This window comes from Nycticebus coucang, chromosome 10 (assembly GCF_027406575.1).
Source record: "Nycticebus coucang isolate mNycCou1 chromosome 10, mNycCou1.pri, whole genome shotgun sequence".
NCBI classification, from domain to species: domain Eukaryota; kingdom Metazoa; phylum Chordata; class Mammalia; order Primates; family Lorisidae; genus Nycticebus; species Nycticebus coucang.
The window spans coordinates 125,305,244-125,318,625 of NC_069789.1; the positions used below are offsets into that span (position 1 = coordinate 125,305,244).

General features: G+C 46.5%; 1 protein-coding gene and 1 non-coding gene across 7 annotated transcripts in view; one reads left to right on the plus strand and one right to left on the minus strand.

The window, feature by feature from the left end:
- SIPA1L3 (signal induced proliferation associated 1 like 3) overlaps positions 1-5,270 on the minus strand; it is a 243,193-nt gene extending 237,923 nt beyond the window's left edge. For 5 of the 6 annotated variants that reach the window (XM_053604658.1, XM_053604653.1, XM_053604655.1 and 2 more), the window contains exon 1: positions 4,820-5,268. The gene's annotated coding sequence lies outside the window, so the exon portion shown is untranslated. Of the gene's footprint in view, positions 1-4,819 lie in introns of all 6 variants that reach the window. The other variant, XM_053604660.1, reaches the window with a different exon arrangement.
- A 3,227-nt stretch (positions 5,271-8,497) lies between these two features.
- On the plus strand, positions 8,498-8,660 carry LOC128598060 (U1 spliceosomal RNA). The gene has a single exon (XR_008383566.1). It is a non-coding gene; the product is annotated as a U1 spliceosomal RNA (small nuclear RNA).
- Positions 8,661-13,382: the final 4,722 nt, after the last annotated feature.

A 13,382-nucleotide genomic window follows, 5' to 3' on the forward strand; every position in this document is an offset into this window, starting at 1 on the left:
ACTGTAACAGCCTCGCAAGCTGGCCTAGTGCTCCTGCCAGCCCAAGTTCCCCCTGCAGAACTCACCCAAATGAGACATTTACCCTGTTCAATCTCCTTAGCACAACACTTTGTTTCATGTCAGTAGGTGTCTAGTGTGGCAGCCAAGCAGTCGACCTCCTAGTATTCGATTAGGCTCTCCTGAAGGAGATAGTTTTGAAACAACCAACAGACCATCCCAACAGAAACTGACCCTATCATGTCTTACTGCTAGTGAAAATGATGTCACAACATCCCAGACACATGAATTAGGTACTAAATATAGTCTGCAGTGCTTTGCATGTCAGACAACACGGAAAGGAAATGCTGTGTCCACTTCCTAAACTTACGAGTACCTAGCAAAGACAGTCTAGGAAAAGCGTTTGGAATGCAAGTGAAGAGCACAGAATGAGGAGCCAGTTTGCTTATGAGCAAAATGAGTTCAATAAAGTGGATGACTTCATTGGACTACCGTCGAGATTAACTGAGAAATTCGTGAAATGCTTAGAAGTGCATCTAGCACAGAGTAAGCACTAGGTAACCGTTTGCTGCTATTACTATTGCTACTTAAAAAAAATTAAAGTCGTGTAAACTTGAATTCACCCTTTTCTAGTCACTATGACTTTTTTTCTTTTCTTTTCTATCTTTTTTTTTTTTTTTTTTTGAGACAAAACTCTCATTCTGTCACCCTGGGTAGAGTGGTATCAGCCTAGCTCACAGCAACCTCAAACTCCTGGGCTCAAGCAATCCTCTTGCCTCAGCCTCCAAAGTATCTGGGACTACAAGTGCCCACCTCTATGCTCAGCTACTTTTTCTATTTTTAGCAGAGACAGGGTCTCCAGCAAATCCTCCCATCCTGGCCTCCCAGAGCTCTTGGATTACAGGCGTGAGCCACTGTGCCCCAGTAATTTTTCTATTTTTAGTAGAGATGGGGTCTCTTGCTTTGCTCAAATTTGTTTCAAACTCCTAATCTCAAGCAATCCTCATCCCTTGGCCTTCCAGAGTGCTAGGATTACAGGTGTGAGCCACACACCTGGCCAATCCTTGGTGACTTTTACAAAAAAACACTTGTTGGCTCAGCACCTGTAGCTCAAGCAGTTAAGGCACCAGCTACATACACCAGAGCTGGCGGGTTCAAATCCAGCCCAGACCTGCCAAACAATGACAACTACAACCAAAAAACTGCTGGGCATTGTGGCCAGTGCCTGTAGTCCCAGGTACTCGGAAGGCTGAGGCAAAAGTATTACTTAAGCCGCCGGGCGCGATGGCTCACGCCTGTAATCCCTGCACTGTTGGAGGTTGAGGAGGGAGAATTGCTTGAGCTCAGGAGTTCCAGACTCACCTGAGCGACAGTGAGACCCCAACTCATGAAAAAAATGGAAAAACCCAGCCGGGCGCCTATAATCCCAGTGGCTTCCGGAGGCTGAGGCAGCAGGGTGCCCACAGCCGGAGTCTGAGGTTGCAGTGAGCTACCACACCCACTGCACTCTGCTCAGGAGCATAGGGTGGGACTCTGTCTCAACAATAACAAAAAAATAATAATTACTTAAGTCAGGAATTGGAGGTTGCTGTGAACTGTGATGCCACAGCACTCTACCCAGGGTGAAAGCTTGAGGCTCTGTCTCAAAAAAAAAAAAAAAAAAAAAAAAAACACTTCTTCAGGATAGGCCATGTCCAGGAGCTTGGAGAAATTTTTAGTACTCATCAATGAGAGACACCAGTATGGGCCAATTAAATAACGTCTTAGGCATCTACCCAGAAGAAAAAAAATCATTATCATAAGGACATTTGCACTAGATTGTTTATTGCAGCTCAATTTACGATTGTCAAAATGTGGAAACAACCTAAATGCCTACCAACCCAGGAATGGATTAACAAGCTGTGGTATATGTATACCATGGAATACTATTCAGCCATTAAAAAAGATAGAGACTTTACATCTTAACCTGTATTAACCTGGATGGAGTTGGAACACATCCTTCTTAGTAAAGCATCACAAGAATGGAGAAGCAAGGCTCAGCACCTGTAGCACAGTGGTTATGGCGCCAGCCACATACACCGAAGTTGGTGGGTTTGAACCCAGCCTGGGCCAGCCAACCAACAATGACAACTGCAACAAAAAATAGCCGGGCGTTGTGATGGGTGTCTGTAGTCCCAGCTACTTGGGAGGCTGAGGCAAGAGAATCGTTTAAGCCCAAGAGTTGGAGGTTGCTGTGAGCTGTGACGCCACAGCACTCTACCGAGGGTGACATAGTGAGAGTCTGTCTCAAAAAATAAAAAAAAAGAATGGAGAAGCAAGAATCCAATGTACTCAATTCTAATATGAAAGCAGTAGATGATCTAATACAAGGTGGGGGTTAGGGGACTTAAGAAGCGGGGATGGGGTAGAGGGAGGAGTATGGGGGGTTGTGATCTATGACACACCTCTTGGGGGCAGGACGCAATTTTAAGAGGGACTGTACCTAACAAATGCAATCAGTGTAACCCAATTCTTTGTATCCTCAATGAATCCCAAACAATAAAAAAGAATTAAAAAAAAAATTATAAACAAGCAAAAAAAAAAAGAAATGGCATGTACATGAAATGGCAGCTCCATCCTTCTTGCCAATCAACTGGACATGGGAAGGCTAAGAAAGAAAGCAATTCCCAAGTTTTTGGCTTGGGCAACCGAGTCAATGTTGTTTCATTTCCCCAGATGGTTACTACTGAGTCTGGGAAGAAGAAAAGTTCAAGTTGGACATGTTGAGTTTATAGTGCCCGGGGAACAGCCATCAAAGAACATCAAGAAATCATAGGCTCAGCCAGGCAAGGTAGCTCGTGCCTATAATCGTAGCACTCTGGGAGGCCAAGGTGGGAGGATTGCTTGAAGTAATCCTCTCAGGCTTGATACCAGCCTGAGCAAGAGTAAGACCTCATCTCTACTAAAAATAAAAAAACTAGTCAGGCAGTGTGGTAGGCACCTGTAGTCCCAACTACCTGGGAGGCTGAGACAAGAGATCGCTTGAGCCCAAGAATTTAAGGTTGCTGTGAATCATGATGGCACAGCACTCTACCCAAGGTGACAGACCCCTGTCTCAACAAAAAAAGAAAATAAAAAAGAAAAGGAAAGAAAGAAAAAGAAAGCATAGGCCCCACATTTGGAGCTGAAGCTAAGGAGTTGAGTGTGTGGCTCTGAGATACATGGTGAAGAGCTGGCAGCACTGGGACAGTAAAAAGCACTGGAGTGAATGTCCTGGCTTGTGCGGGAGGGGTGTGCCCAGGGGGCTGCTGCTGCCAGCTCAGCCCCGTCTCTTCTTAGGCCCTTATACTTCAGTGAGTATGTTCCCCAATGTAACCTTTGGTGAGTAAATCTTGAGAATGAGGGTAGAAACACTCATTTTGTCCCCACTCCGCCTTCGGGTACATACAGAAGCAGAAAGGGCCTATTAAAAAAAAAGCAAGACAGGGCGGCGCCTGTGGCTCAAGGAGTAGGGCGCCGGTCCCATATGCCAGAGGTGGCGGGTTCAAACCTAGCCCGGGCCAAAAACCAAAAAAAAAAAAAAAAAGCAAGATACATTTATTAAGCGCTTACTATGTGCCAGGCCCTGTGCTAAACACTAAACATAAATTATCTCCCAAAATTATCACAACAATCCTGGCACCAAAGTCCTATGACTACCATTTCACAGATGGGACACTGAGGCTGGGAGCAAATGTGTGGGGGAGCTCAGGGATGTCATGTCACACAGCCCACAGTTAGGCAGTCTCTGGGCCAGATGGAGAACACTGAAGAACAATTATAATACACAAGAGCTGCTACTTAATGAGAGATGGCTCTGGACTAGGAATACAATCTCAGCAAATCCTTACAGTCCTTTGAGAGTGGTACTGTGATTGTCTCATTTTATAAATAAGGAACCTGAGGCTGTAGGAGGGCAAGTGAACTAAACCAGTTTGAGTCTGGCCAACTGGGGAGACCTAGCCTACAGTAAGAGTCTCTCCCTCAGAGGGTCTATGGGCCACTGGAAAACGCTGAATAAATAGTATCATTTACTAAGTGCTACAGTGCCAGCTGCTGTGCTAAGCACTTTACACATCATATTCTCACCGCAGTCTCAAAACAACTCTATGAAATGGCTGCTATTTAAACCCCCATTTTACAGATAGGGAAATCAAGGCACAGAGAAGTCAGTTACCCAAAATCACACAGCTGGTGTGATACTAAATATGAACCTGGGTTTCTCGGTTTTCCAAACCAAAGCTCTTAGCAAGATAATTTCAGCGAACAGCAGCTAGTCTTTATTGGGTGCTAACTATGATTTTGGTTCTTTACAGGTACACGCTCAACTAACCGTCATCCTATGCAATCGATAATATTTGCACCTCCTTCTTTCAGGGGCTAAGGATAACGCCAACACGTAATAACTATCTTCTATGTGCCGAATGTTTCATTCGCTTTATTATCTCAACAGAATCTCCAGCAAAAAACACTCTCCTGCCCCGTTTTACTGCAGGGAAAACTGAGGTTCCCTCAGGTTTCCCTAGAGCGCAGCTCCCGAGTGGCAGAACCGGGACCCGAACCCATCGCTGACTCCAAGATCTTCCCTACAACGACGGGTTGCACGTCTGGAAAGTTGAACCATGCGGGCACGAGTCCAGCTGGGTTCGGAGGGCGCGAGTCCCGGCGCCGCCGCCCCCCACAGTCGGTGCCCACACCCGGCTCTCCGCCCGGTCGCCCACCCGCGCTGACCCTCCGGGTCCGAGCAGCCACCGATTCCTCGCCACCCTTGCCCAAGACCGTTTCTGCACCCGGAGCCACATACCTAGGCGTCCCGGCTGCCGCCCCGCGGGCCCCACAACCGCTGCGCCCGGCCCCGTGCTGCTCACTGGAGACGCCGCCAGCTCCGATGGCCCGAGTGACTTCCAGGCTGCCCACTTCCAAGCCGCTTTGCGCGAGGCCTCCTGGGAACTGTAGTTTCGCCCTAGGCAGCAGCGAACTGAAAAGAGCCTGCCGCGCAAGTGCTGTCGGGAGTGGTAGGCGCACCACCGCGCCGCCTGCTGGGGACAGTAGTTCACCTGTCGCCTCTCCGCGGATCCAGTCTCTAGAGCACTTCCGCAGCCTCGAGGGGCGTGAGGGATGGAGGTGTGTCTTCTGCAGACTCCAAGTCCGGGAACCTCGCTCCTCACCCTGCTAGGACGATTTCTCTTTTCTCCTGACCCTGTCCGCCACCTCCCACATTCGGCAGCGCCTCTCCCTCATTCTCCGCAAGGCGCAAGGCGCTTATACCCAGGACGCAAACCTCGGGAAAGGTGGGGGAAGCAGAGCTGTGCGCTAGACCCCCCCCAACAGAGTGGGGCGGTGGACTAGGGCGTCGATGCGCGCTCGCGCAGGCGCGCTCGCCCACCGACTCCGGCCTAAATTGCCGCGGGCCCCCACGGGGAGGATTTTTTTTTTTTTTTCTTTCGAACGCACGCGCGCGCGCGCGCGGGTTCTCGCGCCAGGAGCGCGCCAGTGCGCACGCGCGCTCGCTCCCCTAGCCTTAGGCTGACCTGCGCGGACGTAGGGGACTAACCGCTCTATTTGGTGGGTTCTTCCGCAGCGTTCGCAAGGTAGCTTTTCAGGCGCTCTCTCTCTTTTGGTCTGTTACTCAACGTAGGAGCATCTCAGGGCTGTCACACACGCTGTACCCCTACCCTGTCCGGAGTTCCGTCGCAGATAACCGGTGTGGCCCCTGCTTCAAAGGCGGACACGCCCTCTATGCTGCCCATGTGGAGGGCCGGGACGCCCGAGTGTGAAGGGACTCAGGTCTGGTTGTCTCTCTGCGGCCTAAACGGCTCCTTAGACCGGAGCCTCAGGACTGCGACGCAGGAGGCTGCCCTTAAGACCTTGTCATCTTCCATTCTTTTGTTAATCACACATTCTGCGGGTAACTAGGGTTGGATACTTAACAGCCTGGGAAATTTTGTCCTAATTTAGTCTACCTGCTGACATAGTCAAGGCTCTGACTCCCCCGCCTTTTTAATGTATATTTCCACTTCCCAAGGGAATTGACTAGCCTCACAAGTTCCTCGGGTCGAGAAGCCTGAGTCAGTATTCTTACCACCTGTGCCTGCCTTCCAGGAAGATCCTCAGTAAAACTCAAAGCTGGGAAGCATATAGGTATTTCTTCTTCCTATGAGAGGACCGAGGGTTATTAATTTGCCCATTCATTCATCAAAAACATATTAAGCACCTACTCCATGTCAGTTTGGATAGTTATGGAGACACAAGAGAAAACTAGACAGACTGGGGCCTTACCCTCAGGAGGCTCTCAGGCCGTAGGCAAATCAGGCCACCACCAGATAGTGACAATCTAAAGCAGTACTATCCTATAGAAATAATGTACAATGCAACCCATGTGCGCAATTTTAAATTTTACATAAACAGGTGAAATTTTAACAGTTTAACACAAGTATATTTAAACAATATTCCAAGTTATGTTTATTTTCTTTTAGAGGCAGACTCTCACTTTGTCGCCCTCGGTAAAGTGCCGTGGCGTCACAGCTCATAGCAACCTCCAGCTCTTGGGTTTAGCCAATTCTCTTGCCTCAGCCTCCCAAGTAGTTGGGACTACAGGCGCCTGCCACAGCGCTAGGCTATTTTTGTTGTTGTTGTTGCAGTTTTGCCAGAGCTGTCATACCCGCCACCCTCGGTATATGGGGCAGGTGCCCTACTCACTGAGCCACAGTGAGTGGCTCCCCTCTCACGTGAGTGCGCCGCCCCTCCAAGTTATATTTAATGGAAAAATATTTTCGTTGCTTCAGTTCTACAATATAAGTTAATTAAAATTAAGTAAAACGAAAGGTTTACGAGGCACTTACGAAAATATACATTTGTGGCATTGGTTTTAGAAGATCTTTTTTTTGTGTGTGTGGCATTGGTTTTAATAGCAAAAGGTTGGAAACTGCCCAATGTCCATCAATAGAAATTTGGATAAGCAAGTAGAAGTTTGGGCACACGGTGTAATACCTTGTGGATGGGAACTGTTGGAAATGAAGCGGAGCTATATGTATTAATATGAACCAATCTGTAAGATATATTAGGAGAGAAAAGGTGCAGAACAGTGCACATGATGCACTATCATTTATGTAAGAAAATTTTTTTTACATTTATGCTTGCACATACATACAGAACATTGTTAGAAACACAACCAGGATTACCTCTCTGAAGGGAAAACAGAAGGATAGGTGGCCAGGTGTGAAAAGGTGACCTTTTCCTTATATGCCCCTTAGTGTGTATGTCTGTAAAAAATGTGTTTAATTAAAGGGATAATAGCCAAGGCACAGAATCATTGCAAGAATTAAAACAATACATGTAGGACTGCACACGGTGGCTCACACTTGTAATCCTAACACTCTGGGAGGCCAAGGCATTGCTTTAGCTCAGGAGTTTAGGACCAGCCTGAGCAAGAGCAAGACTCAGTCTCTAAAAATAGCCAGACATTGTGGCAGAAGCCTGTAGTCCCAGCTACTAGGGAGACCTGAGCCCAAGAGTTTGAAGTTGCTGTGACTTATGATGCCATGTCACTCTAACCTGAGGCAACAGAGACTCTGACTCAAAACAAAACAATATGTGTAAAGTGCTATTGCCACTTTACAACTTAATCAATCCTGGAATCTATCATTGCTGTCAGGGATCCAGGATAATTTTTCCACCCAACAGAAACTAGCTCACCCTGTTAAAGTATTTTGTTGGCCTGGAGAATTGTGTCTTTCAGTAAACAAAGTGCATTCCAATCCCAGCCCTAGCTATGCAGCCACCTGAAGGCCAGAGCAGCACTCCCAAATCCTGAAGACAAACGGGGCTCCTTATCAGTAATATCATCAAAGAACCAGGTAAGCCAAGGTTGCCCCTCTGACTTTACAGTCAACTGATTAGGCCCTTCTGATGCCAGCTTAACTTTCTGTACATCTTCCCCCAAATGTGAGACCCACTTGCAAGGCTATATAATCCATGCAGGGACCTACCTCACAGTGTACTGGGAGTCCCAAATAACTATGGTCTGGATTTCCTACAGCAGGATTAGCAGAACTCGCCCTCTGGTATTCCTAAGCCATGGCCTTATGTGGGTAGAACACATCAAACTCCTTTTGGGTGTCAGGTCTCATTGTTATATATACTCATAGCACTTTGTACTTTTTTCTTCTTAAAACTGAATCATGTCCCAGGTATGGTGACTCACACCTATAATTCCAGCACTCTGAGAGGCTGAGGCGGGTGAATTGCTTGAGCTCAGAAGTTCGAGACCAGCCTGAACAAGAGTAAGACCCCCATCTCTTAAAAAATAAAATAAAATAAAATAGCTGGGCATAGTGATGCATTCTGATAGTCCCAGCTACTTAGAAGGCTGAGGCAAGAGGATTGTTCAAGATCAAGAGTTTGAGGTTGCTGTGAGTTATGGTGCCAGGGTGACAGTAAGACTCTGTCTCAAAAAATAAATAAATAAATAAAATAAAAAATAATACTTACTGGCAGGGGAGATACCATGATAGCAAAGATGGCTTTCCCAGGGTAAGGCTTATCCACTTCACTCTGGATGTGCTGACCCTTGTGATTTCCCCAAATGTGGGAAAGTCAGCTGCATAATTTGTGGTAGTGAGGGACTGCGTTCACATTTTCCTCTGAAAAAATAAAAAACGCTTGTGGTGGGTCTCTGTAGTCCCAACTACTCAGGAGGTGAGGCAAAAGGCTTAAGTTGCTATGAGCTATGATGCCACAGCACTCTACTGAGGGCAACAAAGCAAGACTCTGTCTCTAAATAAATAAATAAATTGAATCACTAGTGTAATTTAATTTAAGTTTGGGGGAATTAAAAATTGCAGAAAAGTTCAAAGAATAATGTAATTCATCACCTAGAATTTTCCTTTGTAATCAATGTTATGGCCATTCTTTGATGTCTTCCTTCACTTCTAAACTGTTAAGTTCTATAGAGCAACAGCCCTGCCTCTGTCCTCTCACAGGCCTATAAAAGAGAACATGGGGCCCACGGTGACCCAAAGGGACCCCAGGTTCCTGACAATGTTGTGGAGTGCACTGCCCCCTAGAGGCAACTCTCTTTAACAAGGCAGGGCTGGGGACTATTTACCTTCCCTCAGATTACCACCAACAAACGCTATACCTTGGAGTGAAATGTTGCCAAGAAAAAGCATTTAGTTCCCCTGTGAAAGCCCAGTAAATGACGTGGTTTGTCCCCACAGTCATCAGGACAAACCATATGTTGGTTCCAAATACCCTCTCCCTTAAGTTAGGGGCCATAGGGCTTCAATTCCCCCATTAAATTGTCTTTGGGATGTCAAAATATTAAACATTCAAGGCTGGGTGTGGTGGCTTAGCCCTGTAAAGCTAGCACTCTGAGAGGCCAAGGCAGGTGCATTACTTAAGCTCAGGAGTTTGAGACTAGTCTTGGCAAAAGTGAGAATCCCCCCTTCCCCATCTCTACTAAAAATAGAAAAACTAGCAAAGCGTGGTTGCAGGTGCCTAGTGGGTACCTATGGTCTCAGTTACTCAGAAGGCTGAAGCAAGAGAATTGCATGAACCCAGGAGTTTGAGGTTGCTGTGAGCGATAGCGCCACAGCACTCTACGCAGGGCAACAGAGTGAGACTCTGTCTCAAAATTAAAAAAAAAAATGATATTAAACAATCAAGATACATCAGGATTAAAGCACCTGGAGCTCTCTCCAAACTTGCTTTCAAGAACAAGTTCTAGGATTAGGGAATTAAATGTGGGGAATTTTAGGAAAGTGGCTTCCTCTAAGGTAATTGGTTTATGGGGTGGGACAAAGTGGCAAAATAAAATAAAATAATATAAAAATAGAGTTTTGGGGTTGAAGGTCCCCTTTCTCACTCACATCCTAGCACCCCCTAGAAATGTTTCTCCAAAGGGACCCAACCACTCACTTTTCAGAGGCTTGTGACAAAAAATGGGACCCAGAGGAGATATTTGGAACGATAGGAACTGATGGCAGCTATCAGTGACAACTCCCTCATTAGCTGTGGAACCTCAAGAAGGACCCAATGGGGTGAGTCTGAGCCATGAGGCTTGGCTCATAGGGCCATCCACTGACGTACAGAATCTGAAGCAGATCACACTGGCTCTTGAAAGGTGATCCAAATAAGCAGCACCTGCAGAGTTGAAGGGGCGCAGAATGGAAAAAGCGCAGGAGGGTAGCCTGCAGCCTGGGAGCATGGAAAGAGAGAGGTGATGCTGCTGTCTGACAGCCAGTCCTCAGTTTCCATTGTGAGTGGATCTGTCACACAGCTTTCTTATTATCAGGTGACAGAACTTCCTCCTCCTCTGATATTGTAGAAAAATGCTGACCAGTGCATTAAATCTTAGATTTATTCGTTTTGTTTTTTTGAGACAGAGTCTCATTCTGTTGCCCAGTCTCGCATGCCATGAAGTCAGCTTCACTCACAGCAACCTGGGCTCAAGCAATCCTCCTGCCTCCGTCTCCCGAGTAGCTGAGAGTACAGGCACCCACAACAATGCCCAGCTAGTTTTTCTATTTTTAGTAGAGGCGGGGTCTCACTCTTACTCAGGCTGGTCCCTAACTCCAAAACTCAGGTGATCTTCCTGCCTTGGCCCTCCAGAGTGATTAGAGGTGTGAGCTACTCCATTGAGCCTAGATCCTTAGTCTTGAATCTGCCTTGTGTAAACTCAGCGCACCCCTGTTCCTCTTGAGATCATGTTTCTTTTTTGTACAATGAAGATGATATCTGTCCTTCTGGATTCCTTTTATTTTATTTTTTTTTGAGACAGTTTCACTGTACCACCTGGGTAGAATGCCATGGTACCATAGCTCACAGCAACCTCAAACTCTTGGGCTCAATAGATCCTTTTGCCTCATCCTCCCAAGTAGCTGTGACCACGGTCACCTGCCACAATGCCTGGCTAGTTTTTCTATTTTTAGTAGAGATGGGTTCTCACTCTTGCTCAGGCTGGTCTTGAAGTCCTGAGCTCAGGCAATCCACCTGCCTCAGCCTCCCAGTGTACTAGGATTACAAATGTGAGCCACTGTGCCTGGCTATCTCTGGATTCTTTCAAGAACTAAGTCATCAATGTGAAAGCTTTGTTATGGGCTCCAAACTACTCTACACATATGAGATAATGATGAGTTTCCCTCCCCAAGTCCAGCCATCAAGTCTCTGTGGCAACATGGGGGGACTTGGCTTAGCCAAACTAGAGGATGTGTTCTGCTGATCTTGCTTTAGAAAGTTCAGGCCGGGCGGCGCCTGTGGCTCAAGGAGTAAGGCGCCAGTCCCATATGCCGGATGTGGTGGGTTCAGGCCCAGCCCCGGCCAAAAAAAAAAAAAAAGAAAGTTCAGGCCAAACTGATTTAGGACTCCAACAGCTCTCTACACCAGTTCTCACACTTCAATGTGAATAACATCAGGTGGAGGGTTTATTACAATTCAGATTGTTGGTCCTTAACCTTAGAGTTTTCAGTTCAGTAAGTTTGGGATTGGGTCCAATAATTTGCATTTGTAACAAGTTCCCAGATGATGCTGATGCTGCTTGCCTGGGGATCACACGCTGGGAACCATTCCTCCAAACTGCTGGAGTTTTCTTTCATCTGGCAGGCAAAGTTGGTCTCCATTGCCCTCTGGTGGGCAGACTGTAAATTTAGCTGTCGTGTTTCCAGAACAACTGAAAAGTTACAAAATAATAAGGTTGCAAGGAAATAAGAGTTGTCATCTGCCCTGGAATCAGGTCAGCCTAAAAACAGCTATCATAATTGTTTGTTGCTTCAGAGTACATTTAAAAGGGTTTTCACATGAAATACCCTACTTGGTCTCTGCAACACACCTGTGGAGTTGGCACAAGAGATTGGCATTTTTTGCTTTCCTTCCTTCCTTCCTCCCTTCCTTCCTGTTTTTTTTTTTTTTTTGTAGAAACAGAGTCTCACTGTACCGCCCTCGGGTAGAGTGCTGTGGCGTCACACGGCTCACAGCAACCTCTAACTCTTGGGCTTACGCTATTCTCTTGCCTCAGCCTCCCAAGCAGCTGGAACTACAGGCGCCCGCCACAATGTCCGGCTATTTTTTTGTTGCAGTTTGGCCGGGACTGGGCCTGAACCCGCCACCCTCGGCATATGGGGCCGGCGCCCTACTCACTGAGCCACAGGCGCCACCTCCTTCCTGTTTTTTTAAGAGACAGGGTCTTGCAATGTTGTCCAGGCTGGTCTGGAACACCTGCTCTCAAGCAATCCTCCCACCTTGGCTTTCCAAAGTGTTGAGACTACAGGTGTGAGCCACTGAACCCATCCAGGCATTTTCATTTTACAAATGAGGAAAAACAAGCCCGTTTTCACATTAGTAATGACTCCCTGACAGAAGGGGACGGTTAAAAGGAAGATTTCCTCACAATCCAACCAGGAAAAATAGGTTTGTCCTCATGAAAATCAAATAGAAGGGAAAGGGGAGAGGAACAAACACAGATGTACCTCCTGTAAGACAGCTGCCTGAGTCAACAAGCCTGGGGGAGCCTGAAAGGCCAAATGGCTGGATCTTTCCTCCATCTATGGTAGGTGGGCTGACTTTTAGTCCTGAATGCCCCATCTCTATTTCCTAAGTCAGTAGTCAGACTTGAATGCTAATAGAATCACCTACGGAGTTTGCTGCAAGTGAAGGTTCCTGGGTCCATGGTTCTAATTCAGTAGGTCTAAGGTAGGCAGGGATCTAGGAATCTGTGTTTTTTGTTTTGGGTTTTTTTTTAGGAATCTGTATTTTAAGACCTCCCCCACGCCCCAGAAATCCTGATACAGAAGGCCCAGGGACCACATTATGAGAACCCCTAGTCCTCACAAAATGCTTTCCTAATAAACCAAAAAAGCAAACAACTATTATTTGCCTGTAAGGATATTCTTTTCTAGCCTCTCTCAAGGTTTCTCTGCTTCCCTTATCCATAATATTCTACTGTGTTATGATAGAAAAATGCTAATATTCGATCCCTAACTCCTTTATTTATCCTCTGCAAGACTCAGTTTTCTCATCTATAAAATGGGGATAATACCTGCTTTACTGGGCTATATACCCTGTTTCCTCGAAAATAAGACATCCTCCGAAAATAAGACCTACTTACAGGAAAGATAAGACATCCCCTGAAAATAAGACCTAGCACATCTTTGGGAGCACACCTTAAAATAAGACACTGTCTTATTTTTGGGGAAACAGGGTAGGTAGGTAATACCTGTTTTACTGTGCATAGTTCCTGACATTCAAAAGGTGTTCAATAAACATGAGTTCCTGGTTCTTGCCTTTTGATTCCTAGACCCTGGAAAAGTAGCAGTGGCTAAGCTAGCCGCTTTTGGATTCCCACAGGTTTTTAAGTACCAGTTGGTCCTGAG